At 41.4% G+C, this 18,417-nt stretch overlaps 1 non-coding gene across 1 annotated transcript; it reads left to right on the forward strand.

Moving 5' to 3' along the window:
* The first annotated feature begins 2,210 nt into the window (after positions 1–2,210).
* On the forward strand, positions 2,211–2,316 carry LOC130842846 (U6 spliceosomal RNA). Its single transcript, XR_009050621.1, has one exon. It is a non-coding gene; the product is annotated as a U6 spliceosomal RNA (small nuclear RNA).
* The last annotated feature ends 16,101 nt before the right edge of the window (positions 2,317–18,417 follow it).

Here is an 18,417-nt window from a genome sequence, read left to right on the forward strand (position 1 = left end):
TTTTTTGTTCGTTTGTTTTTTATTGAAGTATAGTTGATTTACAATGTTGTGCTCTGCTGTACACATATATACATTCTTTTCCATTATGGTTTATCCCAGGAGATTGGATATAGTTCCCTGTGCTATACAGTAGGACCTTGTTGTTTATCCATTCCAAATGTTATAGTTTACATCTACCTACCCCAAACTCCCAATCCATCCCTCTCCCTCCCTACAGCTTTTTTTTTTTTTTTTTTGCCATGCTGCATGGCTTGTGGGATCTTAGTTCCCCAACCAGGGATTGAAACCAGTGAAAACACTGAGTCCTAACCACTGGACTGCCAGGGAGTTCCCTAAATCTATAACTATTTCAACTAATCCTCACTGAGTTAGAGAAAATAGAATGTCTGCAGTGGCCACTTTAAGCAAGAGCCCATCAATACATGACCGAGTGACCAGTCAAACATGCTACAAAAAGAAGGAGCAGGAGAGAGAAGAGGAACAGAGAGGAAGCAGAAAAGAGGAAGGTAGAGGAAAAGACAAAGATGATGGTAAAATATTAAATATCCTCACAAAGTAAGCAAAAGTCAGACAAAGACTTCAACATGGGGAAAGTATAACAAAAAAATAAAAGCAATTTTCCCATCAGTGGTGAGTGCTACAGATCTTAGAATATGAATCAATAAAATAAGAGCTCAAAGATGAGATGAAATAGCAGAATTGGATAAAAAGGGAAAATGAGAAGCTGGAGGGGAAAAATCAAGAACCAAAACAACAACATATGAAATCTAACAAATAAATTAGAAAGAAGAAGGAATGGGGCTTAAAATTTCATTAATAACATAAAGAAAAAAGTCAACCCAAGACAGTAAGAAAAACAAAAAGTTTAGAGCAAAAATGCACCAAAAGAAGAATGATTTTGTCCCTGACGTAAAGAACCCAACACAGGTAAAATAGAACTAACTCAGAGATATAATACAGAAAAAATTTCCTGAAATAAGAGAACTAAATTTTCAGATTGAAAATGCATATCATATACCAGGGGAAAAAACTGTTACAGAATGTACTAACTGAGACACAATCTAGTTAAATTATTGAACTTCAACGGTGAATAAATAACTCTTCAGGCATTCAGAGAGATAAAACAAGTCACCTCCAACTGCTCATAGCAACTTCAATGCCAAAAAATCATAGAAGAGGTAACTAAAAAAAAAAAAAATTTTTTTTTAAAAACTGAGGGAAGGAATGTAAGCATAAGAATATTATAGCCAGCCAAATTATCACTCAAGTATAAAAGCAATCAGCTGACATTCTCTAATGTGAGAAAACTCAGTGAGTATAGTACCTCTGAATTCTTCCTGAAAAAAATACTCTATTGAAATTCAAGAACACAAGAAGGAATCAAAATAGGGAGTATGGAAATGGTAACTGAGAAAAAGCCCGATGGTGAGCACCAAAGTCACATAAATATTGAACAATAATGTAAGTGGTCCATAACATCTACTACATAAATCTGGACAAAGAAAAAATAGGAAAACAAAATCAAGAGGTGAGGGAAGGGGTTGAAAGTGTGAGGTGCTAATTGCCTTATTTAAAATGTGAGAAGACTTCTGTCCACAAAATTTTAAAAACTGGACTATGTAAGATCTACATAATGGCTCCCACCTTTTAATGATTTCCATATATTTCTTAATCTAGAAGTCACTTTAGGAATTTGTATATCTCGGAGTACGGAAATATTTATCTGAAATTTAGCATGTCTTCAGTTTCCCTTCAGTTTTTTTTCTAACTGTTGAATTAAAATAAAATTAATTTTAACTTTTTTATTTGATAATATGTACAATATAGTCCCATTGCTATAAAATTACTTCTATCAACCCATTTTTCTGTCCCTAATATGAAGAGAGAGAGAGTTGGTATAGTATCTAAAGTATTAACACTACTTGTTTCTGGCTAGTAGCATTTGGAGTGATTAGTTGCCCTTTTTAAAAAAACTTTCCTATTGTGCTTCAACTTTTAAATGAGGGTATATTATTTTTATGAAGTGACAAATTTACTATTTTAAAAATAATAAATTCACACAGGTACATTTTAAATAATAATTAACAGTTTTTTGCAACTTGAAAAAAGAGAAATATTGAAATGGGACCATTGGTGAAAAAGCACAATCAATCAAGCAAATTTAAAAAGGGTCTAAAGCCTTCTTCAAGGTCAGTTTAAAATCACCTTCGGTGTTTGCTCCAGCAGCACATATACTGAAGTTGGAACAATGCAGAGAAAATAAGCATGGTTTCTGTGCAAGATGACACATAAATTCATGCAGTGTTCCATACTTTTGGTACAGTTGCTGTGGAAGACAGTATAGTAGCTCCTCAAAAAAAAAAAAAAATCAAATTACCATATGATCCAGCAATTCCACTTCTGAGCACATAATCAAAAGAATTCCAAGCAAAGTCTCAAAGAGATAGTTGTATATCCATGTTTATAACAGCATTAATCACAATAGACAAAGGTGCAAGCAACCCAAGTGTCCATCAATGGGTGAATGGATAAACATAATGTGGTATATACATACAATGGAATGTTATTCAGCCTTAAAAAGGAACTCAGTAAATAGGAAGGAAATCCTGTCACATGCTACAACATGGATGAACCTTGAGGACATTAAGCTAAGTGAAATAAGCCAATTACAAAAGGACAAATAATGCGTCATTCCACTCATATGAGGTACCTGGAGTAGTCAAATTCATAGACACAGAATGTAGAATGGTGGTTACCAGGGCCTGGGAGGAGAGAGGGATGGAGACTTATTGTTTAATTGGGTACAGATTTTCAGTTAGGGAAGATGAAAAAGTTCTGGAGATGGAGGATGGTGATGGTTGGTTAACAATGTGAATGTACTTCATGGCATGATATGTACACTTTAAAAAAGCTACAATGGTAAATTTTACATTATGTATATTTTACCACATTTTTGTTAAATCACCTGGGAAGAAAAAATCCATGTAATGAGGAAGGGGGAGAGAAGAAGAGGAAACAAACTGTAGACATGACTGAAGGTTCGGGGTCAAAAGAAGCAGCCACACACACAAAAAAATGCCCTTACAGACTGAACTGTAAAGTAATGCATTTTAACGTGTTCAAAAACGGCATGTTTGAGCAACCAGTCAGGAGACCAAGGTGAAGTGGGTTCTTTACCTTACAGTCATGTAACTAAACAGATGTTGATGTTTAGGGCATTTTATTGGTCTTTGTTCACAATGTTTATAATGATGACGCCTGTAAGATCCTCAAGGTAAATTTCCTGACGTGAAATAACCGGTTAAGAAAATTTTAACAGGATAATATGAGCTTCTGAACAAACCACGGCTGGAGAAGGTGAACAGATGGAGGTAAAATTCTGCAGAATTGCAGAAGTGGCAGGAGCGGGCTCAGACACATCCTGAATGAGGCAGAACCACTGCCTCGATTATGGTAATGCTTCCCCTCAAAGGGTCTGCCTCTTGATTCCCTTAGTGTTCTCAATGAGGGAGCAAAATGGGTAAATTTTGTAATAAGTAGTGGTTTGAATACTTATCTTGTGGAGAGTGCCTTGAAAAGCTTGTTTTACCTCACTAATATACGCCAGTTTTGCAAAGAGAGCTCATGGCTAGTGTTTCTGAGACATCAAAACCCCAGTGCAAAAACATCGATGAGCTGAATGAATTTGTTTTTCCCCTTCATGATAAAGTGACTCACAAAACCAGCTTATTGAGCAAGTTTCTTTTTTCAAGGTTGAACCTACTCAATCAAAATCTGTAAGGCCAAACTGTAGAGGTACTCTATTAATAATCACACCAAGGCCTGGTATTAATTATGGGGATGCCCAGAACAACAGGCATCCTGGCTCTCCAAGTTGCTGACGTAGCTTTAGGGCAAGGTAATCAAAATGCCCCAACATCTGCAAAAAAGCTTGATCTGTTTTTGTCTCCCTTTCTTAGGTCATCGTCTTGTAAGTGAGACTGAACTTCTGCTTCCAGAAAGATAGGGTAGAAATATTTTTCCCCATTCCTCCTGCTAATTATAGCTGAAACCTTGGACATTATATGCAAAACAAACATAAGACAGCCTGGCTAGGGACTTCAGGACCCAAGAAATGACTCAGGTGAGTTCCCTGGATTTTCTTTAGCCTCATATAACCTACTAGGTGCTGGAGAAGCTGGCAGCCTGGGAATGTCAATGGGTGCAGACAAAAGAAGCCTTGAGAAAAGTCTGCTCCTTCTAGAAAAAAGGACCAAGAAAGGACAGCCTAGCAAAACAGAAAATTTTTAGAGAATAACTGCTCTACTCCAACCAAACATCAAAGAAAAACTTTAGCCCCTTTCGCACCCCCACCAGCAAAGGCTTATTGGGGACCCTAGACTTTCATCCTCATCAGGTGATAATGAGGTGCTCAACCCTGTCCCATTCCCCTCTGGGTGGTGTCAGAAGAGGTCAAGTGGAGAACTGGGACCTTCACCCCTACTAAGTGGTAATGAGGCTCTCTATGCTGTGTCAGAGGAGATAACATGGGCAGCCTGGACTTCTGCCCCCATCCAGCAGTATCAAGGTGCTCCTCCCCCTTCCTGTGGAGATGGTGTCAGAGAGACCTACTGAAGAGTTAAAACTTTCACCACCATCCAAGATTAATGAGGTCACTCCACCACCATGACCACCACCACCATGAACATCACCACCACCACCATCGTCACCACCATGCCATGTCATGTTAGTGGAGGCCACATGGGGAACAGAAACGAGGCACCTCTGCCTCTTTCAGCCAAGGTGGTATCAGTAAAGTCCTTGTAGGGAGCCTGAGCTCCCACCCCCACACCATGGTAACAAGTAGTCCTTCTCCTACTATGATGGACATTGAATGGGGAAACTGAAATTCCATCCCCACCTGACAGTAGCAATATAGTACTCTCTTTCCCCCACTAGAGCCACGTCAGATGAAGCCAGCTAAAACAGATCATCGAAGTAAGATCTGGAGTCTCATAATGACATACCCAGAATGTCCAGGTTTCAATAAAAAAAATCACTCATCATACCAGGAAAATCTCAACTTGAATGAGAAAGACAACCCTCTTGCACTGTTGGTGGGAATGTAAACTGTCACAGCCACTATGGAGAACAGTATGGAGGTTTCTGGAAAAACTTAAAATTGAATTACCATATGACCCAGCAATCCCACTACTGGGCATATACCCAGAGAAAATCATAATTCAGAAAGACACATGCACCCCAATGTTCAGTGCAGCACTATTTACAATAGCCAGGTCAGGGAAGCAACTTAAATGTCCATCAACAGATGAATGGATAAAGAAGATGTAGTACATATATGCAATGGAATATTATTCAGCCATGAAAAGGAACGAAATTGGGACACTTGTAGAGACATGGATGGACCTAGAGACTGTCATACAGGGTGAAGTAAGTCAGAAAGAGAAAAACAAATATCGTATAGTAATGCATATATGCAGAATATAGAAAGATGGTACAGATCAACCAGTTTGCAAGGCAGAAACAAAGACACAGATGTAGAGAACAAATATATGGACACCAAGGGCGGAAAGTGGGGGGGTGGGGGTTGGGGTGGGATGAATTGGGAGGTTGGGATTGTCATATGTACATTACTAATAAGAAAAAAATCAAATTGCACACTTTAAATATATGCAGTTTATTGTATGTCAATTATATCTCAAGAGTTCTTAGGGGGAAAAAAAGGCAATCAACAACTGCCAACTGAGATAACAGATGTGAGGATGATCTGACAAAGATTTTATAGCAGCCATCCTCATAAAAATGTTTCAACAAACAATTACAAACACATTTGAGACAAATTTTGTAAAAATACAAAAAAAAAAACTCAGCAAGGAAATCGAACATATAAAGAAGAACCAAAGGGAAATTTTAGAACTGAAAAATACAATAACTAAAATTTTTAAATTCAATGGATTGACACAATAGTGTAATGGAGAGAAGAGAGGAAAGAGCCAGTGAACTTGCAGAACAATAGAAATTACCAGATCTGAACAACAGAGAAAATAGACCAAAGGATTTTTAAAAAGGAACATAAGCTCAGGGTACTGTGGAACTTATAAGAGATGTGACTTTCGTGTTATCAGAGTCCTAGAAGGAGAGGGAAAAGAGGGTGGGCTGAAAAAATATATATATTCAAAGAAACAATGGCTGAAAATTTCCTGAATTCAGTAAAAGACAAATTTAGCCTGCAAATGGGAAAAACCCAAAGAAATACACAGCAAGATACATTATAGTCAAATTTCTGTAAACTAAAGACAAAAAAACAAACAAAAACAAAAAACAAAACAAACAAACAAACAAAAACACTTGAAAGCAGAGAAAAGAAAAATCTTATCTATAGGGTGAAAACAATTTGAATGACAGTGATTTCTCAGCAGAAACTATGGATGCCAGAAAGAAGTGGCACATTTTTTGAAGTGCTGAAAGAAAAAAGCTGTCAAACTAGGAATCTATGTCCAACAAAAATATCCTTCAGAAATGAAGATGATATCAAGATATTAATAGAGGAAAGAAAACTAAGAAAATTTGTAGTCAACAGATATACCCTAAAAGAATGACTTGGAGATTGGACAATAAGGAAGCACAGAAATGAAACAATAAAGTAATGAAACTTGGAATATGAGGGGGGAAAAAAGAACAACAAAAAAAGTAAAAATATGGCCAAGTAGGTGTTCCTGTCTTTTTTTTAAATTTATTTATTTATTTATTTATTTACTTATTTATTTATTTGCTGCATTGGGTCTTCGTTGCTGCATGCGCGCTTTCTCTAGCTGCAGTGAGTGGGGGCTACTCTTCATTGCAGTGCACGGGCTTCTCATTACAGTGGCTTTTCTTGTTGCAGAGATGGGCATCTAGACATGCAGACTTCAATAGTTGTGGCACACAGACTCAGTAGTTGTGGCTCACAGGCTGTAGAGTGCAGGCTCAGTAGTTGTGGCGCATGGGCTTAGTTGCTCCTTGACATGTGGGATCTTCCCAGACCAGGGATCAAACCCATGTCCCCTGCATTGGCAGGAGGATTCTTAACCACTGTGCCACCAGGGAAATCCAGATGTTCCTTTACTTGAATTGTCTAAGTTGCATTTGATGGTGAAGTGAAAGTCATACAGTGAGAATCACTGTACGTAGAGGAAAATTATATTATATATGGAGGAGAGTGGAGGGATACAAAGGGAATTATCACTCCCTTACTCATCACTCAAACTGACAATGTTGACACGCATAGACTGTGATAAGTTGTGTATATATAATGTAATACCTAGAGCCACCACTTAAAAAAAATTATACAAAGATACACACTCAAAATAGCATAGATGAATCAAAATGAATTCTTAAAAATGTTCAGGTACCCCACAGGAGGGCAAGAAAAGGAAAGCAAGGGAAAAAACAAGAGAAAAAGAACAGAAAACAAAAATAAGTAAATAAAATGGCAGATTTAAGCCCTAATATATTAATAATTACATTAACTATAAATTATCTAAATATACTAAGTAAAAGATGGAGATTAGCATGATGGGTTAAAAAAAATCATCCAACTCTCTGATACCCACAGGAAATTTACCTCAAGAATAACCGTACAGGCAGGTTGAAAGTGAAACGATGGAAAAAGATATATCATGCAGACTTTAATAGAAAGAAAGTAGAAATGGCTGTATCGATAATAGATAAAGCACACTCAGAGCTAAGCAAATTATGAGAGACAGAAATAGACATTATATAATGATAAAAGGGTCAATCCACGAAGAAGATATAGTAATCCTAAATGTGCATGCACTAAAGGAAAGAGTTGCAAAATATATGAAGTACTACATAAAAGGAATTGTATACCGCAATCAAGTGAAGTTTATTCCAGGGTTGCGAGATGGGTTCAATATTTGAAAATCAACAATGTAATTAACCATATTAACAGGCTAAAAAATGAATACAATAGTCTTCGCAATAGATGATGTTGGAACAATTGGATATACACAGGCAGAAAAAATAAACCTTGACCTAAACTGAACACCTTACATATAAAATTAAATCAAATGTATCATTGACTTAAAACATGAAACTATAAAAACTTTTAGATGAAAACGTAGGAGAAAATCTTCTGGACCTGGGGGTCAGTGAAGAGTTTAGACGTGACACCAAAAGCATGATTTATCAAAGAAAAAGTTAATGAGTTGGACTTCATCAAGATTATAAAATTTGCTCTAAAAAAGATATTAAGAGGAAAAGAAAGATAAGCCACAGACTCAGAGACAATGTTTGCAAACAACTTGCAAAGCTGTATGCCAATGCCTTTCCCAACATCCTTGTCAGATAGTAACCTATAAATTTGGAATATCACTGTTTTCTCAGCATGCATTAAAAATATTTCTAAACTTCAATTATGAATAAACTTTTGCTGCAAGGGGGAAGAAAACATGTCCACACAAAACATGTACACAATTGTTCATAGTCAAAAACTGGAAACAATCCAAATACCCTACATGATTAAACAAACTGTGGTACATCCCTACCATGAAATGTTATGCTAAAAGGGAATAAATTATTGATACATGCAATGACTTGGATGGATCTCAAGGACATTATCTAAGTGAAAAGAGCCAATCTTAAAAGTCTTATACTGAAATATTCCATTTATATAATGTTATTGCAATTACAAAATTATAAAGATGGAGGATAGGTCAGTGATTGCCAGAGGGTAGAGATGGTCACAAGCAGCGAGTGATTATAAACGGGTAGCATGATGGAGATCTTTGTGGTGACGGAATAGTTCTGTATCTGAACTGTGCTTGTGGTTGCACAAAGCTACATATGTGATGAAAATTACAGAAAACTATATCTACACTATCAATGTCAATATCCTCGATATTTACATAAGGTGTAAACAATGGGGGAAATTGGGTGAAAGTTTCGCTAGACCTTTCTCTACCATCTTTGCAACTTCCTATGAATCTTAACTATTCAAAATAAAAAGGGTTTTTTTTTTTTAACAAAAATAATACCAATAGTGGATCTGAGAACTTTTCAGACTGCTGCTAAGAGTCTAGTAAATTGACCTTTTTGCAAAATACACCTGTGGACATTTCCATGCATGGTAACCTGAAAATCCTACCCAGGCCACCTCTTTGGCAAAATTCTAGGCATCTCTCCTCAGTGCTTATGCTGACATAGCTCATAAAGCAATAAAAAACATGAACTGTTGCCATTTGCATCCCTGTTTCTAGGCAAGCCTGAGTGCACATTGCAAGACCAAGGCAGAGAAAAATAAATCTCCTGGATCCTTAAATTGATGGAGTGTTGATTCATTACCTGTGACATCTATTGATGGTGTCACACATACCACTAATACAATTGCAGTCTGCTGCCTTTATTCCTAAATTAAAAGAAATGCTAAATTTCTGCTCCAGGTTATTTAAAATAAATATATTTTTCCCCACCAAGTTCACAGGGTCCCTGAATTCTTTCCCCAAGTTAAGAATACCTGAGTATCTTTTAACTGCCTTCCCACAAGTTTTGATTTGTTCCTATTTTTCATTCCTGTTCAATTCAAAATATTTTTCTATTTCCATTGTGATTTCCTCTTTGACCTGAGGGTTATGTAGAAGAGAGTTGCTTTGCATCTCCTTCAAACCCACCGTATATCCCTTGCAAATGTGCTTTAGAGGTGAACTTCTGCAGAGATTGGAGATAATGGAAGCTCCCCTGGCAAAGCTGACTCAAAAGTGCGCTGGAAGGTTGTTGGAGCCATTGCTACCGCAGCCAGGGCGAAGTGTTTAATGTGCAGATTTTATTGCTTTAAAATTTATCATTTTTTAAAAGGAGCAGTAACATAAGCTCAAACTTCAAAAATGCAGTGGCTGCCTGGTGAGAAACCTGGGGCTTGGGCAAAGACTGTCAGGCCAGGAGAGGGTGCCCACGGTTGGTCAGCCCTTCATGCTGCTACCTGGCTGCCTTTGTCCTTCTGCTTTTCTTCAAGGTGAGGGGAGCCCCTGAAGACTACCAGGAACAGGGCTTGAATCTTCTAGCTGGGCAGGATCTGTGGCAAGTCCTAATCAAGCTGCCCTACATCCACTAAAATCAAAGGGACAACTGGGGAGGTGGGAGAAGCTTGGAAATCAGGCAGAGAAGACTGGTGTGGATGCAAAACAGTCTGCAAGGGTTTAGGCACTGACTGTGGACCCACCAGGTTGGAAGGGTTTGTCCCCAGTTTGGAAATTCAGGGTGTACTAGTCAAGCTTCAGTTCGGTTATGCAAGATAAATAATGGTTGGAAATTAAATTCAATGGGATTTATTTCCATTGCTTAAACTAACTGTAGGACAGTGAGTACGTACCTCAACTTTACAGTCCTCGGTTTCCCTATGTGAGCAGGGAGGAGGTTAAAACAGCTACGAGGTCCTTAATGCAGACTGCTGGGTAAGTGGCGTAGCCCCTCTGAGCCTCGGTTCATTCAGACACACACGCGAGGTGATGATGCCTGTCTGTGCCCAGGATTGTTGCCATGACCAGGCGATAGTGGGCATGGGAAAGTGTGATTCTGGGCATCACAGAGATGTGACCTATCTTCCAAGCCACCCCAGCCTGAGAGGTAGGAATAAGCTCATGGTATCAGTGATACGTTGGCATTTCCTGGCCCTGCCCTCCACCCACTCTAGGAGAACTCCACACCCATATCCACACCCCCTCCACCTTCAGTCCTCCCCAAAACCCACAGGACGTCCCAGGAGTATCTCATGTATAGTCACACCACTGTGTGGCCTCTGCTACACTATGACTCATTGAAATCATGCCCCCTTTTATTGCCAACCCCCCACACGACACAGTTGCCATCTACACCCTCCCAGGGCATTGGCACTAACCTGTGGGCATCCACTGTCTGCTCTGAGGATGCCAGCATGCAGGGCATCACTGCTGCATGTAGCAGGGGGTGCAGACTCCCCTGCCAGGGCCATGCGAAATTGAGGGCCGTGCTTACTCTTAGGGTCTTGCGGGGGCCAACCATGCACTTTCACAAGACCCACCGTGAATGCCTCCTTAAATTTTACTTCCTATGTGTCTTGCTTGTGTCACTCTAGTCTCAGTCCTGCCCACCACAGCCAAAAGTACTGGCCCATGCAATGGGTACTCTGAATGCTCAGCATCTCACAACAATCATGGATGCAATGGTGACTTTTAGGAAATTGGACATCGGTGATTTTCTGTAAGAAGTAAACCCCAGGAGCACAGAGAACTATATTCAAAGTCCTGTGATAAACCATAATGGAAAAGAATATTTTTCAAAAGAATGTATGTATATATATATACACACACACACACGTATGTATAACTGCATCACTTTGCTGTACAGCAGAAATTAACACAACATTGTGAATTAACCATACTTCAATAAAAAGAAAAAAGAAAATTAAAAGAAGTAAGTCCCTGAAGCCACTTTTGTAATGATGCCATGCCCCCTACCCTATCTGACCTGGCCAGGGCCAAGTAGAACCTGTCAGATCTCTCTCCCGAAAATTTGGGATGAGGACTGTCAAATGCCATTCGGTTTCTGCCGGTGGCTGGATCTATGCACATAAATCTTGGGTCTGGGAGGTGTCCAGTTACACTCTGGGTATAAAGAAGCAGAGGAAGGTGATGTGCAGAGAGATGAGAAAGGAACAGAAAGAAGTGGTAGAAATTCTGATTCTTGGTCCTCTGGGCCCAAGTGCATTCCTACCTTTGGCTTCCAGGAGACACCCCTTGGCTTTACAACATATTTTCCATTTCCACCCAGGCTAGCTCAAGGGGGCTTTTGTTACCTGCAGCCTAAGAAAGGAGAGAAATTGAGGTTTTCTCTCTCTCTCTTACTTCAGCCTCCTTGCCCCAGAGCTCGAGCCAGGCCCAAGGTCTGTGCTGGGAGCTCCTCTAAGAGAAGATGCCCCTGAGCTCACGTCTCCCCGCCCAGTCAGCCCACAGCCTCAAACTGATTTTACCATCTTCTCCTTCTTCTCTTAAGGTGAGTTTTTCCAGGAGACTCTTGGACATTTGTGTAAGTAGATTCCCAATCCTCTTTCCTTTTTTTCTACTCACAGCCCCAAACGGGACTGAATCCCAGGGTGGGGACCACAGCTTAGGCACTTGCTGGGACCCAGTCAACTGTGCTCCCAGGTTTAAATGCATTCTCTAAGTGACCTCACCCATTAGGATTCTAGGCAGAGTGCAGAGTGCCTCTCCCCTTAATGAAATTACCCACTTAAACAGCTGCTTGTCTGCCCGCTGGCATGCTGGTGGAATTCCAACAGGCCTGCAACCTGCTCTCAGGGGACCGGCAGGCAAGACACCAGGCACCAACCATTCACTTAGACTAAGGCAAGCCTGAGCCCAGGCTCCTCTTACCCAGGCTGGGTGAGAAAAAAAAAAGAGGGAGGACAGAAAGGGGCGGGGAGAAATGGCTTTTGCCTTCCCCAGGACCTGGTCTGCCCCGAACGCCCCCACATACACCCCCCACCCCCCGCAGGTCAGCAGCCCTTTCCTGTGTGGGGCTGGAGAGACGGTGAGAGGAACTGTTACCCAAGTATTTCAATTCTCTATGGCAACTAACAAATCACCCCCAAACTTAGGGACCCAAGACATTGGCCATTTCGTCAGGGTTGAGGCTGAGGGTTGACTGGACTCAGCTGGGTGGTTCTTCTGCTCGTGTAAGGCGCTCATCTGGGGACAAGGCTGGGCAGGGACGTGCAAGCTGGTTCATTCACATGACTTGTGCTCCATGGCAGTGGATGGAAGGCTGGGGTTCTTGGCCCTTTCTGTGAAGTCTCTGGTCTTCTCCTCCATGCAGTCTTTTCACATGGTCTCTCCAGCATGGTCACCAGCTCAGGACTCCAAAAAGCACAAAAGGAGAAACTTCAAGACTTCCTAAGGCTTAGGTCAAGACAAGGCACAGCACTCCTTCTCTGCATTCTCTTTGTTAATTGGGTCACAGGCCAGCCCAGACCCCGTGTGGGAGGGGACATGAAAGGGCACAAGTACCAAGAGGTTTATTAGGCATCATCTCTGGAGACCAGGTGCCCCTCCAAGAAGAAACCCATGATTTGAACTTGGAAGTTGACAAGCCATCTAAAGAGACAAAGACTTGCATGAATCCTCAAATGTGGATGCCCTGTCATCGTATGCACCTGCTCAGCGGGGACACTTAGATGCTGAGATATTCACCTTCACACACAGAAGAACATTCACAAACACCCTCAGCTTCACACTGATAGGGCCACGCACACGCGCACACCCACACACACCAACATGCCATGTTCTCTGCATCCCTGTCCAACCTCTCACTTGTGGGCCTTCAATTAAGACAGGGATTGTACTGTATATACTCAGATTTGCAGGTGAAGGAGCAAACACATTTCGTAACAGACTCAAGATGCAGCTAGGTTGAATGACTAACAAGATAAACTCCAATTGGGATAGGTATAGAATGGCCATATAATTTATCTGCAAATAGGTCACATTTAAGAGTTAAAAAAAACACTAACTAAAATGGGTTGCTGGGACACATCACCCTAGAGAGGTATAAAGTCCTGGATGTGGATTTAAAATATCAATTTCACAAGCAGAGGAGAGGCTGAATGTAAGAGCACCCACATCCGTGACATCCATTCAGGTACATATTCTGCCCAGGAGGCTCCATTTTTATTTTAGAAATGTCCCGTCTACTCTGCCAACCATCAAAACATGTGAATATCTAAGAAAATCTGTACGTGGGGATCCTTGTCAGTGAACACAACCTCGAACCCTCTGCTGCTCCTTCTTTATAAAAAACTTTGCTGAGAGAAATGATATTCATGGTGGGCTGCCTGCAAGACAAATTGTCCATCCACTCTTTCAGCTAATCTAAATTCTACCCTTGGGTAAATTCAGTGTAGTCCATCAGAAAGCCAGGCACGTAACTTAGGCTACTTACTCCAGCCTGCTTCTCCTACCCTCTCTCACTCCTACCCCTGAATCACTTTTTAAATTGTACTTTGGTGCTAGGGCTTTGGAATTATTTCTTTAGTTTGCTTTGGAGCACTATAAGAAATAACTATATGTAACCTGCTACTGCAATGAATGTGGGGGTATGACCTGGAAATGGTCCGTCACAATATCTTACTTACAAAGAACAATGGAGAAATTTTCAGATATCAGTATCAGAAAAAGTTGGGATTCTGGAATTCCCTGGTGGTCCAGTGGTTAGGACTCTGCATTCTCACTGCCAAAGGCCTGGGTTCAATCCCTGGTCAGGGAACTAAGATCCCAAGAGCTGTGCGGTTCAGCCAAGAAAAAAAAAAGAAGAAATTAAAAAAAAGAAAAAGTAGGGATTCTCCTAAGCAACTGATTTCTTTAAAACTTATGGGCACTGTAAAATTCTTAACAGTTTACATTGTAAACATTTTAACAGTTTGGCTTCCCCTTTTTGCCTTGGCTGCTGGGAAACTTAGAGTGAAATTTACAGCCCACCTCCAGCAGGCATCCAGGACCACATGATATATATTTCTGGGTATTTCATGGTATTTATGTCACCTTGCCCCAGGTGTCATGACCATTATGATTAGCAAAAGCAAGCCATGAAAATTCCATTCCCCTTGTCCATGATTTGTTCAGGAGTGGGCAAGGGACCTTTTTCCAGCCAATAAGAAGTAGTAACAGAAAGTGTGCTTGGGGGATCTGAGAATAGTTTCCACTCTTTTAAGAAGAGGTGATTTTTCTTCTTCCTTTGGGCATTATGATGTCTGGGTATGATCCCTAGAAGTGCTACCAGTCTGAAGATTAAGAACAAGAAGAAGGACCTCCCTGGTGATGCAGTGGTTAAGAATCTGCCTGGCAATGCAGGGGGCACAGTTTCAATCCCTGGTCTGGGAAGACTCCACATGCCGCAGAGCAACTAAGCTCATGTGCCACAACTACTGAGCCCTAGTGCCGCAACTACTGGAGCCCATGAGCCTAGAGCTTGTGCTCCACAACAAGAGAAGCCATGGCAATGAGAAGCCTGTGCACCACAACAAAGAGTAGCCCCTGCTCTCCACAACTAGAGAAAGCCCGCACACAGCAACGAAGACTCAACGCAGCCAAAAATTAATTAATTAATTAATTAATTAATTTTAAGAAAAAGAGGAGTAAAACAGAACAGAGACAGAAGAAATGTAGGTCCCTGGGTCACCCTCTCTGGACTTCCTGTTATGTAAGGTCATAAATGGGGTCATTGTTTAAAATTTACAGCCAAAATCAGCCCAATTGACACACCCTGGCTTTGTTCTTTTAGTCACCTCGTTTCACCTTTGAACTTGGTCTCTTAGCTCATTTTCTATCATTCTACATTAAGTATTTTTTTCATCTTTATTGGATTATAATTGCTTTACAGTATTGTGTTAATTTCTGCTGTACAACAAAGTGAATCAGCTATATGTATACATATATCCCCATATCCCCTCCCTCTTAAGCCTTCCTCCCACCCTCCCCATCCCACCCCTTTAGGTCTTCACAAAGCATTGAGCTGAGCTCCCTGTGCTCAGGTCACTGCAAAAGACCTGGGTGTCCCATAGTATGAGTCAGTGATTTGGCACAACTGCTGAATGAGCGTGGTCGGCAGCTGCCCCAAAACAGCTAGAGTTTATCACCCAATGAGCAAACACTTATTGAGCGCCCACTGTTTGCCAGCCCTGTTCTAGACACTGAGGCCACATCAGTGAACAAGCTAAACAAGTTCTCTTCTCCAGGGCAGAGGGAAAGATAGGAAATGTATAAAAAGAAGCAAATTAATTTCAAATAGTGGAAGGTGTAGCGAAGATAAGCAGGGTCAAGGGAGAAAGATGAGGTAATGCAGTCCCTTTAGATGGCATCGTTGGGGAAGGACTTTTTGAGGAAGATGTTTGATCTGAAAAGTGAACGCGAAGAAGGAGGCAGCTATGAGACTCTCTGGAGAAGGAACATTCTAGGTGATGGGACAGCAGGTGCAAAGGCCCCCAAGTGGAACTAATTTGATAAGCTGGAATAGTGTTTTTCAAATGAGGGGCCAACACGTGTTGGTGGGTTGCAAAATTGATTGAGTGGGTTAAAATGGGTATTTTTCAAATGAAATAAAATGGAACAGAATAGCCTAAAACTACCTGAGTGCATTGCATCTAGTAAGGATTAATATATTGCTTTGCAAAATTTTTATTTCAGTTGTATAGAGGGGTGGTTCACTGGATAGAATATAAAATGAATTTCTTACTGTGAACTGTGGTTTAAAAAAGAAAATGAAACCCACTGTGAGGGAAGAACAGGAGAAAAACAGCGGCTGGAACAGGGCGAGCTAAGGAGAGAACCATGAGGCTGATGTTCTGCAAGAGAAGAAGATTCAGCCCAAAGGAGAGGCCTGCACATCGGGAGGAAAGACAGGTGATACTGGGATCATGGAAACCAGAGAAGAGAGGCTCCTAGAGGAGGAGTGGGGTGAGGGCAAGAAATGACCATGGGGTCATTAATGAGCTTGACCAAAGCGACTGCCGTGGAGTGATGGGGCCAGAGCCTGAGTGGAGAGGATTAAAGAGAGCCTGGGAGGTGAAGAACTGAAGTCAGCAACTGAAAAAACTCTTTTGAGAAGTTTTGCCACACAAAAAAGCAACATAAATGGGGTGGTGGATGGAAGAGGCATGGTACCACTTAAAAGGCAGGAATTAATTAACCCCCCACCTGGCTCGGTCCTACTCAGGCCCCCTTCAGATAATGCTCCTTTCAGTTCCAGGCCCCACATCCCAAGGGACATTGAGAAATTGAGGAGAATCTTCCAGCATCTCTTTCCTCCAAATCATGTAATCTCCTCAAGGATGTAGGATGGGTGGGTTTTATGATGAAAGAGGAAGAAAGATAACATTGGAAGAGTGTGCCCCTTTTGCTTTAGAGCCAGATGAGGGTCCAGGACCAAGCTACAGACCAGGTGACCTTGAACAAGTCACATGACATTCTAAGAGTTAAGCCTTCTCAATATTAATGGGACGATAAGACCCACGTTGCAAGAAGAGTAACACAGAGAAAGGGCTTCACAATATGTGAAACAGTCGCCAGGCACACCTTTGTCCCTGATTTTATCAGTGCCTTGTTGGGGCCATGGACATAAGGGGCAAGTCTACAGCACAAAAGGCACCCCAGAGCCAGGAGAAGGGATGAGCAGGCAGCAAAACCAATGTGCACACCCTCCAACGGACAAAGCCCTCACTTCTTAACCAGACCACATGGTAGCTCAGGGTCAGGGTCTTCTCTTGGGTGTGCATCCACACCAACTGCAGGATAAAGCCCAGCTTCTGAGCTTGGCATCCAAGCTCTTCCCAGGCTGGCCCGTGGCCTGGCAGAATGGTATCATGATGAAGAACACAACTTTGAGTCGAGACAGCTCTTCCCAGCTTTGTAAATTCTGGGCCCCACAATCCCCATCAGTATAAAGAAGGGATGATAAATCTCGGGGTAGGGGTGTAGGTGAGGATTAAATGAGATGACTAGGGTAAGACATTTGGAATAGTGCCAGGTACATAGTACAGGCTTAATAAATGTGTTGTCATCATGGATGTTTTTGTCACTTCCTCTACAACTATTCCTTTCAACCACCCTCCACTCCTCCTAAACCAGCCTTTTCACCCTCACCCAAGTCTGCCAGGGCTCTTGGAAACACTGGGCCTTTGCTCCTGCTCTATCCACCCTGGTGGGGTTTCCCTCCTCCCACTTTCCTGCTCAGCAAACTCCTACTCGTGCTTTTAGGCCCAATTTTAATGTCACCTCCTCCAAGAAGTCTTCCATGACTCCCTGGGCAAAATGAATCTGTCAATATGATGCTCTCAAAGTACTTTGTTTATACCTCCATTATAAGGTTTTAGACACTGCGTTATAAGTAGTTCTTTACATATGTCATCCTCCCCTCCCCAACCAGATTCCTCAAGGGCAAGAACTATATTGTATTTATCTCTGTATTTTCAAAGCCTTGAAAACGATGCCTACTGAATGAATCAATGAAAAAGTGCATGGATATAGACAGATGGACAGACAGATGGATGGATGGTTGGATAGATGAACAGTGAGCAATCTTCCTGTCCACATCAGTCACAACCTCAACCTTATCCTCAAAGGTCTCAGGCTGGCCCAAGACCCAGTGATCACTTGATTGATTACTCAAGTGAACAGTAGCAGGGCACAGCTCACCTGGACTGAAGAAAAACTGTGGACTCAGAAATCTGGGAAGCAGAATTTGGAGCATCCTTTGGGGCCAGAGAAAACCAATCAGAAAGAGCCAGGCTCGGCACAAACCTGCAAGGAGCCTCAATGGGAGAAAATGATTTAATTATCAGAATGTCACCAAACAAATCGTACGCCTCATTTTGGGGTTCTTAATGCTTATGGTAAT

Source organism: Hippopotamus amphibius, chromosome 1, assembly GCF_030028045.1.
Source record: "Hippopotamus amphibius kiboko isolate mHipAmp2 chromosome 1, mHipAmp2.hap2, whole genome shotgun sequence".
Taxonomy (NCBI): domain Eukaryota; kingdom Metazoa; phylum Chordata; class Mammalia; order Artiodactyla; family Hippopotamidae; genus Hippopotamus; species Hippopotamus amphibius.